The 14,664-nt window shown below is 35.1% G+C and overlaps 1 protein-coding gene across 29 annotated transcripts in view; it reads left to right on the top strand.

Annotated features, from left to right (window-relative positions):
* The window catches only part of RIMS2 (regulating synaptic membrane exocytosis 2), a 609,863-nt gene that overhangs the window by 269,191 nt on the left and 326,008 nt on the right, over positions 1 to 14,664 (top strand). The gene's annotated exons all lie outside the window — the stretch shown is intronic.

The following is a 14,664-nucleotide window of genomic DNA, read 5'->3' as shown; positions in this document are numbered from 1 at the left end:
AACGTCAATATTTACTTAGAAAGGGAAAATAAATCATAGAAATCACAAATTTGAAAGGCTGACAAATACCATAGACATGGTAAAATCCAGAAAAATTAGCACATTTTAAATAATTGTCTGACATTTTCTTTAATCATTGAAGTTTTTGATTTTTGACTTGCCTTCTTCCAATTTCACATCCCTCATTTCTGGTAACCACAAATCTCATCTTTTTTTCTTTGAGTTTATTGTTTTGTTTTTGAAGTATAATTGGTCTACAATATTGTGCTAGTTCGTTCTTTCTATTTTTAATTGTCACTAGGTGGATATTGACCCCATTTTGGGAGACTTCCCCAACTCATAACCCGAAGTTGACTTCAGTAGCTCTGAGAGTTATGTGACTTCTCAATCACAAAACAGGAAATCTGTGTCACCACTGACAGTGAAATGTCCTTAAGAATAATGGCAATTGGTCCAGCTTAGGTCATTGTGCTGATCATTATAACAGGAATAGTGCATGCAGGGATGGTCTTTGCTAACCATGGCTCATCCCTAGGACATGTGAGGCTGGTTCAGTTCAAACCAGACTACAAAGCTGAGGATGGAGGAGACATTTCTTCCTTTCCCAAGAAAGAAGAGAAGTAGATGACAGAGGGCTAGCGACAGTTATCATCACAGTTGTTAGCAGAGTGCATTTTCTATTCATTCAGAAGAATTTAAGTGACCTAAAAATTCACCTATTTTTAACTTGTTACCTAACACATTTTTAGAGACAAGGCATAAATAAAAGGTTATGCAACTAATTTCACTGTGTGGTATTATTTTCTACCAGTTACTTTTAACATTGCTAAAGAAACTTTGCTATAAAAGTGGTAAAATACATGATTTATCTGGATTCCTGCATTCAAAAGGAAGGCCTAACTCCAGTGTCTACTCTGGTGACTCATCATTCGCATGTTTATCTCTCTATTAATGTGGTATTTAAAAGAGGATATCATGTTTTAAATATTATAAAACCACAGAACATCACTTGTTAACATTTGACAGCCTTCCTTCATAACTCAGTGCCACCAGTGGCATCCATCACACTCTGTCTCATCTTCTCTGGGGCCTGGCATCAGCAAACATCATCCTTTTTTTTCTCCTGTCTGCCTTATATCACTGATAGGGAATTTGTAGAAGAGTGTGGGGGAGGGGACAGCTGATAAGAGGCTAAGAGAGATTTACCGAAGGGAAAATTACTTCAAGTAAAGAACAGAATTATTAAAAAGAAGATCTTCTTTACCTCCTTTGTAAAATTTCCTTATATTTTACATCATATTTTAATATTAAACTCATGTAAATATATGGGTTTGGGGTAGACTTTCTGAGACTGGGAATGGAGTGAAAAGAATGGTGCCCCAAGAAAAATTATATTTTACTTTCAACCTCTTTTGAAGACAATCTGCTAAAGATTCCACTTGACAGTCTTTTATTCATCTTGAAGAATTAAGAAGTCAAGAGTATGTATATTCCAGAGAATACATTGCATATGTAAACAGTGGTGCTGATTGAAGCATGATTTGAAGCAGTGCAATATTTAATATAGATAACTAAGGATCCCAAAGTATCATGCTAGATGCAGATGTTAGGTGTTGTTTTCTCTGTTTGAGAAAGAGCATTCTTTAACTGGATGATAAATCCAGTTTCTTTAATAAATCTAATTGAGTCAGATCTGAAAGTGCAGATCATGTAGAAGTATTTTGTGTAAGTTTTTTCAGCTTTATATCAAGATATACAACATGCTATAAGGGTATTTATTTGGTACATAAAATCACAGGAATCATATAGGAAAAATTCTGTTATCACAAATGCTGTGTAATGAAGTTTCCCCCATTTAGATACAGTATATTTTGTTTATTTGGTTTTGATTTGTCATGGCAGTTGCTCCAAACAGTACTGTATTGATTTGGTTGTCAGGAATTCTCTTCCAAGAAAAATCTTGTTCAGAAAGTGCTTTCTTTGTACCTGCAATATTCTAAAATAATATGAGTGAGTGGTATTCTCATGCAGATTAGTGGCAGGCTAATTGACAGAACTAGCTCTGTTTCTCTATTTTCAAATATTCTTTTTCTTCGACTATCAAGAAACAGATTTTCTTTTAACTCCTCGCCTTTCCCTATTTCACCGATGCAGTTTTCTCTACATCTCTGAAAGATCACTTAAATTCTTAAATCACTCTTAAAAAGTCAACAAAATTGGACAAAAACATCCAGTAGTTGGGAGAGTGAAGAGGTCAGTATTCTCAAAACTCCTTCAGTCAAGGCACATATTTGCTTGTTCACCTGAAAGTAATGTTTTCAGTACTTTGTCAGTGTATTTTTCAAGTTAAAATACAAAAAGGAAAACAAATTGTGTGAGTTTTGTCTAATCCTATTAAGTTTTTATTATAGCTAAGTCGGGCAAGTTGGGTGAATGACATTTATGTTTAATCATAGTGTAAAAAATACTTTGCTTCTGTAGCTTTCTTTACTTATTCAATAAATATTTATTGAGCTGCTGCTGCTACTGCTGCTAAGTCACTTCAGTCGTGTCCGACTCTGTGCGACCCCATAGACAGCAGCCCACAAGGCCCCTCTGTCCATGGGATTCTCTGGGCAAGAACACTGAAATGGGTTGCCATTTCCTTCTCCAATGCATGAAAGTGAAAAGTCAAAGTGAAGTCACTCAGTCGTGTCCAACTCCTAGCGACCCCATGGACTGCAGCCCACCAGGCTCCTCCATCCATGGGATTTTCCAAGCAAGAGTTCTGGAGTGGGGTGCCATTGCATTCTCCAATTTATTGAGCACATACTGGCAATGGCACCCCATTCCAGTGCTCTTGCCTGGAAAATCCCATGGATGGAGGAGCCTGGTGCGCTGCAGTCCATGGGGTTGCTAAGAGTCGGACATGACTAAGCAACTTCACTTTCACTTTTCACTTTACTGCATTGGAGAAGGAAATGGCAACCCACTCCAGTGTTCTTGCCTGGAGAATCCCAGGGACGGGGGAACCTGGTGGGCTGCTGTCTCTGGGGTCGCACAGAGTTGGACACGACTGAGCGACTTAGCAGCAGCAACAGTAGGCCAGTTATTTGGGAATAAAGTGACCAAATAACAAAAAACTGGAAAATTCTTAAAGAGATGGGTATATTAGACCACTTTACCTGCCTTCTGAGAAACCTATATGGAGTTCAAGAAGCAACAGTTAGAACTGGACATGGAACAATGGACTGGTTCAAAACTGGGAAAGGACTACATCAAGGCTGTATTTTGTCACCCTGCTTATTTGATTTATATGCAAGTACATCATGCGAAATGCTGGGCTGGATGAAGCACAAGCTGGAATCAAGGTTGCCAGAAGAATTATCTATAACCTCAGATATGCGGATAACACCACCATAATGGCAGAAAGTGAAAAGACCTCTTGACGAAGGTGAAAGAGGAGAGTAGAAAAAGCTGGCTTAAAACTCAACATTGAAAAAACTAAGATCATGACATCTGGTCCCATCACTTCATGGCAAATAGATGGGGAAACAGTGGAAACAATGACAGACTTTATTTTCTTGGGCTCCAAAATCACTGCAGATGGTGACTGCAGTCATGAAATTAGAAGATGCTTCTTCCTTGGAAGAAAAGCTGTGATAAATCTAGACAACATATTAAAAAGCAGAGACATCACTTTGCTGACAAAGGTCCATATAGTTAAAGCTATGGTTTTTCCAGTAGTCATGTACAGATGTGAGAGTTGGACCATAAAGAAGGCTGAGTGCTGAAGAATTGATACTTTTGACTTGTGGTGCTGGAGAAGACTCTTGAGAGACTCTTGGACAGCAGGGAGATCAAACTAGTGAATCCTAGAGGAAATCAACCCTGAATATTCATTGGAAGGACTGTTGCTAAAGCTGAAGCTGCAATACTTTGGCCACCTGTTGTGAAGAGCTGACTCATTGGAAAAAGCCCTGATGCTGGGCAAGATTGAAGGTAAAAGGAGAAGTGGGCCTCAGAGGATGAGATGGTTGGATGGCATCCGTTGACTCAATGGACATGGGTTTGAGCAAAGTCCAGGAGATAGTGAAAGACAGGGAAGCCTGGCCTTCTGCAGTACATGGGGTTGCAAAGAGTTGGACACAACTAAGTTACTGAACAACAACGACAACAAAGTAACCAAAATGGTGCTCCATGCCTGTGAAACTTACGCAAGAAGAAACAAACAGTAAACATGATAAACAAAAAATATATCAAGGACAAATTTATGGTTACTGGGGATAAGAGGGCAGGAGGGATAAATTGGAAGATTGTGATTGATGTATATACATTACTATACATAGAATAGATAGCTATTAATAATTAGAACCTACTGTATAACACTGTATAACCTACTGTATAACACTGTATAACTCAATACACTATAATGGCCTATAAGGGAGAAGAATCTAAAGAGTAGATATATGTATAACTGATTCACTTTGAGATATATACCTGAAACTAACACAACATTGTAAATCAGCTAGACTCCAATAAAAATATTTTAAAATATCATAATAAGAAGGTGAGATATGTTATGAAAAAGGTAAAAAAGTAAAGCAGGTTAAAGGGATTGGGATTTGGAAGGTGAGGGGTAGAGATGGAGATTGAAGTATTCAACAGGGTGACCCGGGGAAGCCTTCTTGAGACCAGGTTTCACTCGGAGAAAGTGAGATATGAGAGAAGAATTAAAAGAAGCTTTTTACTGACTAGAAGACTAGATGTCTCCGCTGATTTCTGGAGAAACAGCATTTTAGGCAGAGCAATGATCTTAAGTGAAAATGTACAGGGAAGCCAGCATGGCTGGATCTGAGTGAGCAGGGGCAAGCAGCTGGGGAGGAGGACAAGGAGCAATGGGTGCTGGATCCTCTAGGCATGGTAAGCAAAATGGGAAGTTGTTGAAGGGTTTTAAGCATGTTAATGATATGATATGAGGTACATTATTGCTGCTGTGCTAAGAGAGAGCTGAAGGGATATTGTAGAAGTAGGGAGACCACTCAGGAAGTTTTCCAGTAATTCACATGAGAAATACTGGTGAAACCAGGCTTGTACTCGTGGAGCTGGTGAGAAGTGTTTGGATTCTGAATATATTCAGAAAGTAGATCCAGCAGAATTTCCTCATGGATTGGGTGAACAGCTGGAAGGAAAGAATTACCCTTAATGGAAACAGAAAATGCCGTTCTTCCACTTATCTGAATTTTCCATATTTTAAAACACTATGGTTTTTTCCTCAGTAAGGAATTAAGCATTTAAGATGAAAATCAATTATACATATGATTGATTTGCAGATAAACAGCATTTCTTTTTGAATTTGATGTATACTTCTAGATATGTTTGTTTCATTTTATAGGAAGATATTTCTCTTTTTTGTCTAAGTGTAATTACAGGCCCTAACCAAAAATCTTTTGTCCCTTTGGAGCAAATAGAAATAGGGGGAGAGAACAAGTATATGAAACCAATAGTTGAAGTTCAATAAAGGGACAGTAGCATTAAAAGAATATAAATATCAGTAAAAAATAAAATGAAGTAACTAGAGACTTTCTGTGATTATGGAAGGTAGTTGGTGGGTTAACTTATTTATTCTTTTTAAAATTTTCTATTTTTCCTATCTTGCTCATTGTACTTCTTTATATTGATTCCAATGAATCTTTATTTATTGTCAGATTGTTTTAAGGCTGCCATAGATGTAGATAGAGCATCTTCAGTTCAGTTCAGTATTGGAGTTTCAGCTTCAGCATCAGTCCTTCCAATGAATATTTAGGACTGATTTCCTTTAGGATCAACTGGTTGGATCTCCTTGCAGTCCAAGTGACTCTCAAGCGTCTCCTCCAACACCACGGTTCAAAAGCATCAATTCTTCGGTGCTCAGCTTTCTTTATAGTCCAACTCTCACATCCATTCATGACTACTGGAAAAACCATAACTTTGACTAGACAGACCTTTGTTGGCAAAGTAATGTCTCTGCTTTTTAATATGCTGTCTAGGTTGGTCATAGCTTTTCTTCCAAGGAGGAAGCATCTATAATTTCATGGCTGCAGTCACCATCTGCAGTGATTTTGGAGCCCAAGAAAATAAAGTCTGTCACTGTTTCCACTGTTTCCCCATCTATTTGCCATGCAGTGATGGGACTGGATGCCATAGTTTTCTGAATGTTGAGTTTTAAGCCAACTTTTTCACTCTCCTCTTTCACTTTCATCAAGAGGCTCTTTAGTTCTTCTTCACTTTCTGCCATAAGGGGGGTGTCATTTGCGTATCTGAGGCTATTGATATTTCTCCCAGCAATCTTGATTCCAGCTTCATCCAGCCCAACATTTCACATGATGTACTCTGCATATAAGTTAAATAGGCAGGGTGACAGTATACAGCCTTGACGTACTCCTTTCCCATTTTGGAACCAATCCATTGTTCCATGTCCAGTTCTAACTGTTGCTTCTTGACCTGCATACAGATTTCTTAAGAGGCAGGTCAGGTGGTCTGGTATTCCCATCTCTTTAAGAATTTTCCACAGTTTATTGTGATCCACACAGTCAAAGGCTTTGTTGTAGTCAATAAAGCAAAAGTAGATTTTTTTCTGGAACTCTCTTGCTTTTTTGACGATCCAGCGGATGTTGGCAATGTGATCTCTGGTTCCTCTGCCTTTTCTTAATCCAGCTTGAACATCTGGAATTGCACAGTCCATGTACTGTTGAATCCTGGCTTGGAGAATTTTGGTCATTACTTTTCTCGTGTGTGGAATGAGTGCAATTGTGCAGTAGTTTGAGCATTCTTTGGCATTGCCTTTCTTTGGGATTGGAATGAAAACTGACCTTTTCCAGTCCTGTGGCCACTGCTGAGTTTTCCAGATTTCCTGGCATAATGAGTGGATCACTTTCACAGCATCATCTTTTAGGATTTGAAATAGCTCAACTGGAATTCCATCACTTCCAGTAGCTTTGTTCGTAGTGATGCTTCCTAAGGCCCTCTTGACTTCACATTCCAGGATATCTGGCTCTAGGTGAGTGATCACACACCATCGTGATTATCTGGGTCATGAAGATCTTTTTTGTATTATTCTTCTGTGTATTCTTGCCACCTCTTCTTAGTATCTTTTGCTTCTGTTAGGTCCCTACCATTTCTCTCCTTTATTGAGCCCATCTTTGCATGAAATGTTCCCTTAGTATCTCTAATTTTCTTGAAGAGAAAATTACTACTGGTTTAAATTATCTTCTAGTATAGAATGGTGCTTAGTCATCATGTATTTTTGATATGGTAATTTTGGGAAAGATAGCTGGAGTGGGGCATGGCCCAAATATGTAACTATTAGGTAGCATCATTTGTGCATCATTTTCTAGAGATTTACATACAAGGTCTTCATTTTTCAAATATAAGTTGAAAATATTGTTATGGATAAAATAAAATTAAGCTGGTATCTAATTCATAGAGTCTTCTTCTTATTTTGTACTTCTGAAGTGGTCAATGGATACTAAAATTGTAATAGTCCCATGAAAACTGTTTAAACCCCAAATTGGACCTTCATAAATTTGAATGTATAGGTACTTACCTAGGAAATAATTGAGAAAAAACAGATGAAGTAAAGAGTTAAAAAAGACAGTATCACTGTCAAAGGGTGGGGAAGAAGAAATTGGAGACCTGGAACATTCTTTAGAGAGTAAAGGAAAGCAGCAGTGATGTTAGAAATGATACAAATGACAGTCTGAGATGGACAAACGAGAGAAGCAGGGCTGATAGGAGAGAGAAGAAGGGCAGCAGACTGTGCGTTGCAGTTGGGAAAATACTGCCAAGAGATCACTGAGGGGTTAAAAGTGAATGGAAGGAAAAGGAAAGAAGAGAGTTTGCTATCCATCAGCTGTGATGTTGTTTCTGAAATCTTGTGGAATTAACTGCTTGGAAGAATCAAGTATTGTGTGGAATTGTTTTTCAGTTTGATATGAACTGTGGGGTCTAAGTGGTTGAATTTTATTATTGGTTTATATTCCTGTGAAAATGAATTAACTTGAATTTTTATTTCCTTTCTGTTTGATAACCTACAAATCTTCATTAGGAATCTTGGGGGTAAAAATGACTTTGTCTGTCTCTACTCCTCCCCTCCCCTGCAGTGTTATGACATATTCCTAAACCCTCATTTAAACTTAAAATACTGGAGACGAAAACACAACACACTCCCTACTCTACAAATGCTGACTTTTTCTCAGTTTTATATGTTTATTTGGAATCACTTAAATATAATTCTCAAAAGGATAATATTAACATCTAGGTATTTGGCTTTTGGTAGAAAGAAATCCATGGTGTTATCTTTTTTTTTCTTTAGTTTTTTGAATGACTAAATAGAGGCACTGAAGTGATAAAAGTGAGCAAAGCTTGATTTAAACTGAGTGTCTAACCAAATTCTTAGCTCATGGAGCACATTTTTTAAATTAATTTTTTATAGAAACTGCTACTTCCTCTTTCATTACGCCTTTAGGGGAGCACTCTCTTTTCATGAAGATTAAGAAACTTCTTACTGAATAATTGAAAAGAAATGACAGAGTAGTCCTGTTAAACCATCACCATCTTTTACTACCCCTCTACATTTTATCGTGACAGCAGTGTGGTAGACATCAATGGCAAACACAGTGAATCCTGTTATTTTAGAAATACTGTAACTCATATAGGAGAACATGGTTTATGATTTTTGAATCTGTCTGTTTTCAGTATAGTGCCCAGAAATGCCTTGGATGTAGGATGCATTTAGTTTTCAGTATTGTGAGGCACTAATCAGCTAAGTACCATAATCCTTCTTACAGAGTACATTCTTACTTGACCTGAGCTATATACAGCCACATAGTAACGACATTAAAGAATAACCTTTTTCTTAACAGGCCTATCACTAGAGGATTTTATGACTCCATCCGCGAATGAGTTTTGTTTTATGTGTAACTTTTTAGTAATTGAGTTTTGAAATATAACGATTGTAAGCAAATAGAGACTTTCAAATCATCTGATTAAGGATGGCTCCAATGATTTTGCCCGAGCTAGAAGGATTAAATGAAAGCACTCCCTGGAACAGTGTTGATGTATTTTTGTCAACATGATGCTTCATGCTCGACAGATGTGCATTGGTTGAGCGAAAGGTAAAACTATAAAAAATGTGTTGAATACTGTGAACCCTAAAAAAAGATTGATTTTTTTCTTGTTTTATGATGAATATAAATTGTTTGATTTGTTAAAATTCCTTTTTTGTAGGAATTATAGGGATAGAACCTACATATTTTATGTTTTACAGGATTGTATGCATCTGTTAAATCCTTGATTTAATGTGCCTTACCAGCTTCAAATTTTGGAATTTTATTACAGTGTTATGTTTAAACTATATGGTTAGCATTGTGTAGTTCAATTAAGGAAGTATCATTTCAATTTATTTTAGCATTATCATGCTGTATTTAGCTTCTAAAGTTGGAGACTTTTTCAGATTATTGACTCTTCAAATATAATTTCTATTCTTATGCTAATATAGTGATAATTATTCAGTAATCTCTACTAAAAACATGGGTAAGAGATTTTCATATAGGTAGTATTAATTGTAATAATACAGATTTACATTTAGAGAAATTAGTAACTTCAAGTTCTTCATTCTTCTCTCAATGTCACTATGATTCTTAAAAATTCCATAGGTTTTCAGAATTAAAAATTTATAAATATTAAAGGTTAAGTTTTTTGTATAATCTTTCACTGTTCTTATAAATGTTTTCAAATGTTTACTGGATTACATTTTCAGCCACTTCATGATTTATATATAGTAAGTATTGTAGGTAGTATAGTAACACAAACCACATAGGATGCTAAAGGGTATAAATATTAAAATAGAAACTAATGTTAAAAGCATCATGAATTAATATACAGTATATAAATTGAGCTACCTTTGGGATATTCTTAAAAGTGGCTTTATTTGAGGAAAAATCTTTTTATTTGGAGTTTTACTATTAGTCAATATGATTTTTAGACATGGAATTTTAAAGAGACTAATTAGAGTTTCTTGCTCAAACTATTATGCCTAACATTTATAATGAAGTATCAGATGTGAATGTATAGCTCGAATATTTAGAGATAGATTGACTCGTTAGTTCAGATGACAAAAATTAAAAGCAGTTGACAAAGAATGCTGCTGATTAAAGTAGATTTAAGGTATTTCTGCACGTGATTTTCTATAAACTAGTTACAGTTAAATTGCTTGTGTGCTCGGTCATGTCTGGCTCTTTGCCACTCTGTGGACTGTAGCCCACCAGGCTCGTCTATCCATGGAATTTTCTGTAAGAATACTGGAGTGGGTTACCATTTCCTTCTCCAAGTTCTAATTAAGACCACTATAATATAGTGAAAGAGAAAGTAATTGTATCAACTTAAGTTTCAGTTAAGAGAAGTAAGATGAACAGATATTAGGTAAATACAGAGTAATATAAATAGATATTGATATTGTTATATATTAAAAATAGAGATTGATGCATAGTAGTAAAAATTAAAACACTGCATGATGTCACAAATACATTTTATTCTAAAAAAGTCATAATACTGGATTGTGCCTTTTAATTTCTCAGGGCCTTTGAAGGAATAAGTGAAATATAACATCTTAGATGAATTGTTGCTTTCTTCTGAATTAAAATTTATGGGTTAAATACTGTTAAATGCTTTATGATTGTCTAGAGAAGTGTACAAGTTACCACTATATTCTTTTTCCTATTCAGTGTTTGCCACCTGATAATAATAAATGCTAAGGCCGGCTTACAAAGGCCAGTAGTGAAGGCAGAGTTTAGAGGTACAGTAGTTACATTTTCATGGATTTTCTTCAGTCCCTGAAAAAATATAGTGTCTGAGAAATACAGCAATTTTAATTTAAAGAAAGTATATATGAAATAATTCTAATGATATAATTGGTAAAAATTGTTTGACAGAGTATTTGAATATTTTGGAATATCTGATAGCAGATTCATTGTTTGGTAAGAATATTCTTAGAGTATCTTGCCCTGCTTCTAGCATGGCTTTAATACTCTCAGGTACTCTACCTCAAAGCATATTTTTAACAACCCAATTCCATGTTAAGTAACTGACAATAGTCAGCCCAATTTCAGAAATCATGACCAGTGTTCAAGTTTTACTTAAATAGTATGAAAAATCAACATCCACAGTGTGATTCACATGCTTCAGGCAAATTTCATAATCTCTAGAACAAAGTAATTGTTGGCTTTAATATTGAATTCAGTTTTCCTAAGGTATGATTTTTAAAAAGCACTTAAATAGCTGGCTAAGTGACTTAGCAGCAGCAGCAGCAAGGTCTACTTAATAATATACTTTCTTTTAGAATTGAATTCTGTAATGAATAAGTATTCTTATCAATAAACAGAATCTATATTTCCTGGATTATAAAGTTTCACTGTATTCACTTTATACCCTTCTTACTTTCAGAAATTTAAGTTAACTCCTCAAGGGAATAAAGTATTCCTTTTTCCTTCCTGTGTCTGTCCCATAATAACCATAATGATGTTAAATATATTACTAGAAATTCCTCATTTCCAAAGAGATCTTGTTCTAAATGTTTAATTCTAAAGGGATTGGCACTCAAAACACATTTTTGCCAAAGAAGTCATTTTATAGACAATAGTCTGAAGTCCAACAACAAAAGCAAAATTAACATATAATAATTAACATATAATTACTGCCTTGGGAGTAGTAGGGGAAAGAGAAGAACTAGACTGTTTTAGCATATCAGTGGGTTTGTGTACTGAAGAAGAGAGCAAGCCATGAAAAGCAGAGATAACCTAAGAGACAAGTATTCAATCAGTTCTTGCATTCAGCAGATTGAGCACCTATTATGTGCCACCCTCCTTAGATCCACGGAGCCTGTCTTCTTGAAATATAACATTTAAGCAGTATTATAGATATTTCTGGATAGAAATGGGTAAGATTACCTAGAGGAGTGCAGTGAGGATAAAGACCATCACTAAGTTTATTTTCCTTCAGAATATCCAATTTTCTGTGAACATTTTCTGCAACTTTTTACTTCATTTACTTGTAGTCTTAAATCCCACATTTGAGAGATTAATTTGTATTAGTAATCTTAGGCATGAAAGTATTTTGATAATATTGTAAAACCAATGTCCATTCATTCTGATTTAGTCTGCTTGTTTTTCTTTTGACTTTCAACTGAGATGAGACAAAATATAATGAGGTATTTACCAAGTATAATAAATTCCAATTTACTCAGTTTGGAAGCCTGAAATTTTTTGAAAGGGAGGAGCATGTGAAAAAGGCTTAGTGGCCTGATTTTAGATGGAATCTAGAGATGAACTATCCTGGAAAATCCTTGATTTAATAAAATAACAGTGAAGAATTCAGTACATTTATATTTCATAAAACAGCTTTGAGTTAAAAAAAAAACAACGGGAAAGAGTAGCAACTAAATGAATCCCCAGGACATTTCCAGCAAAGCTATGTTTTACATGAACGGGCTAGACATAGTGTAACTATGTTATTCAGGTCTTAGTTCAAATGTACTTTTTTAGAAAGACTGTCTTTCTTGAACGCTTCCCTTAGTCACTTTTGTAATTTTACCTTGTTCCAATTTTCTTCCATAGGTCTTCTTACTATATGAATTTAGCTTAATGTGTTTGTGTGCTGACTGTCTTCCCCACTTAGAAAGAACTTCTTGAGGGCAGACACATTATGTGCCTTTTCTCTGTTGTATTTCCAGCAACCAGCATCATAACTGGCCCATAGTCAGAACTAAATAAATATTTATTGAGTGATTGAACAAATAATGGAGATAAAAAAGTATGTTAAAATTTAAGGTTTAGTGGATAGTACTTAAAATTAGGTAATTTAAAGTAGAATGAGTAGTATGCTGGGGAAATATGATCAGTACTGAATGCTAATTAAGTAATTATGAATGGAATGAATAGTATTTTGTGCTGGGGAAACATAAATTTCTATTCAATACACATTTAATTGTAATAAAATTAAAACTTAGTTAAGCACTCTTTAAATGAAACTTTAAAAATTCTTTCTTATTTTTAGAGACAGATATATTTATTAACTTAGGTTGGAACAATTTGTTATTTAAACACTGAAATGTATTTGAATTCCATAAAGTCTGCATTTAATGGAGGTCAGATGGTCAGTTTGAGAAAGAGCTTATTTAATTGCTTATTCTTTAGAGTTCCCTAGAGAAATTTTCATTTATCTCAGTATATATATTTGTAGTGTAGTAAGTAGATAAGTAGCTAGATAATGAGATGTGAATATTTTAAAAATTGGCACTAGTAAGTTAATTACATCTTGATAAGACTATCATTATTTTTTGCAATGCTTTAAACTTTCATTTAGGCATATTAACTTGATGAAGTTGTGGTACTGATATAAGATCATAATCTTAAGAAATGGAAGAGGATTTTAGAATCACTCAGCTTCTTGTAACAAAGGGTCATCTATTCATTTCTGTATTCCTAATTTATATTATACTACATGGCATTAAGTTTTTATCTAATACATACTTGTTAAAATAATATTTGAGTTAATGTGTATAATCTGTATCTCTCACTTTAAAGTACATGCTCAAAGATTAAATGTCTGTAAAGGTTCGAGTAACTGGTTAATAGTAAAATAGGACTAAGAAACCCAGATCCCTTAACTCCAGTGTTCTTTTCATGATACATTGCTCCCATTCTAGAATATTTTTTCTTTATTCATATGTATAAAAATAATGACAAAAAGAAAATGAATTATGCAGAATAGACACATAAATAGGATATTACGTAAGTTAATGCTGTATAATTTGAGTGCTCTGTTTTGATTGTATATTTTAAACTATTGGAGTCTGGTGTTATGTAAATCACAAACCTAAAAGATTTGTGATTAAGTCCTAAATGTTTTATATGTAAATATGTAAGCGAATGTCCTTTTTTTTTTTTTTAAAGTACATACACTTGCTTAACCATAAAACATTTAAGGCAACAGGCCAGCTCCTTCATTTACTATAGTACTTTTCCCTTTATGGTTCTAGGTTAGAGTCAACCCTAGCAATGCACATGTATGAGGTTTGAAAGGTAGAAGAGATGATAGAAACCATTATTGTCAAGCAGAGTTGCTGGCAGGCAGATGGCCAGATGTGAAAGTTTTAGTGGCTCCTGGATTAAGCTTCTGTTAGTTGACTACCCTAATGTGGTAATCAGCTGAGATAATTGGTGGCAAATTCCCGAAGACTTTTGGAATTCACTGAAGTTTCCTAAGAGCCATTTCCTGTCCTTGGTTCTCCAGGCTGAGAACAACATTAACGTCTCTGACCTTCATTAGTTAGCAGGATCAGCAATTGTGTAGTTTTGATTTCTATATTGAAACCCTGACTCTCTGGAAAACCTAGAGTGACTTTTGTTTTTATTAACAGACTCTAACTGATACATTGACGGACTGCATTCCTGATATGGGGGGTTGGTGATAGAAAAGAGATTTTTAGACGAGAATGATAATTTTGTTACGTTGAGTCATTCCACATGTATCCTTTCTCTGCTCTTTCTTTTGGATCAAAAAATATTATCTAAGAAATTCTCAACTGAGCTCTCTAATCTTTGTCGTCTTTAACTGCAACTGACCCCACCCTTTCATGCGTCCTGGCAA

This window comes from Bos indicus, chromosome 14, assembly GCF_029378745.1.
Source record: "Bos indicus isolate NIAB-ARS_2022 breed Sahiwal x Tharparkar chromosome 14, NIAB-ARS_B.indTharparkar_mat_pri_1.0, whole genome shotgun sequence".
Classification (NCBI taxonomy): Eukaryota; Metazoa; Chordata; class Mammalia; order Artiodactyla; family Bovidae; genus Bos; species Bos indicus.
Note: the sequence above shows the minus strand (reverse complement) of the source record. Positions and strands in the feature narration are given on the sequence as shown.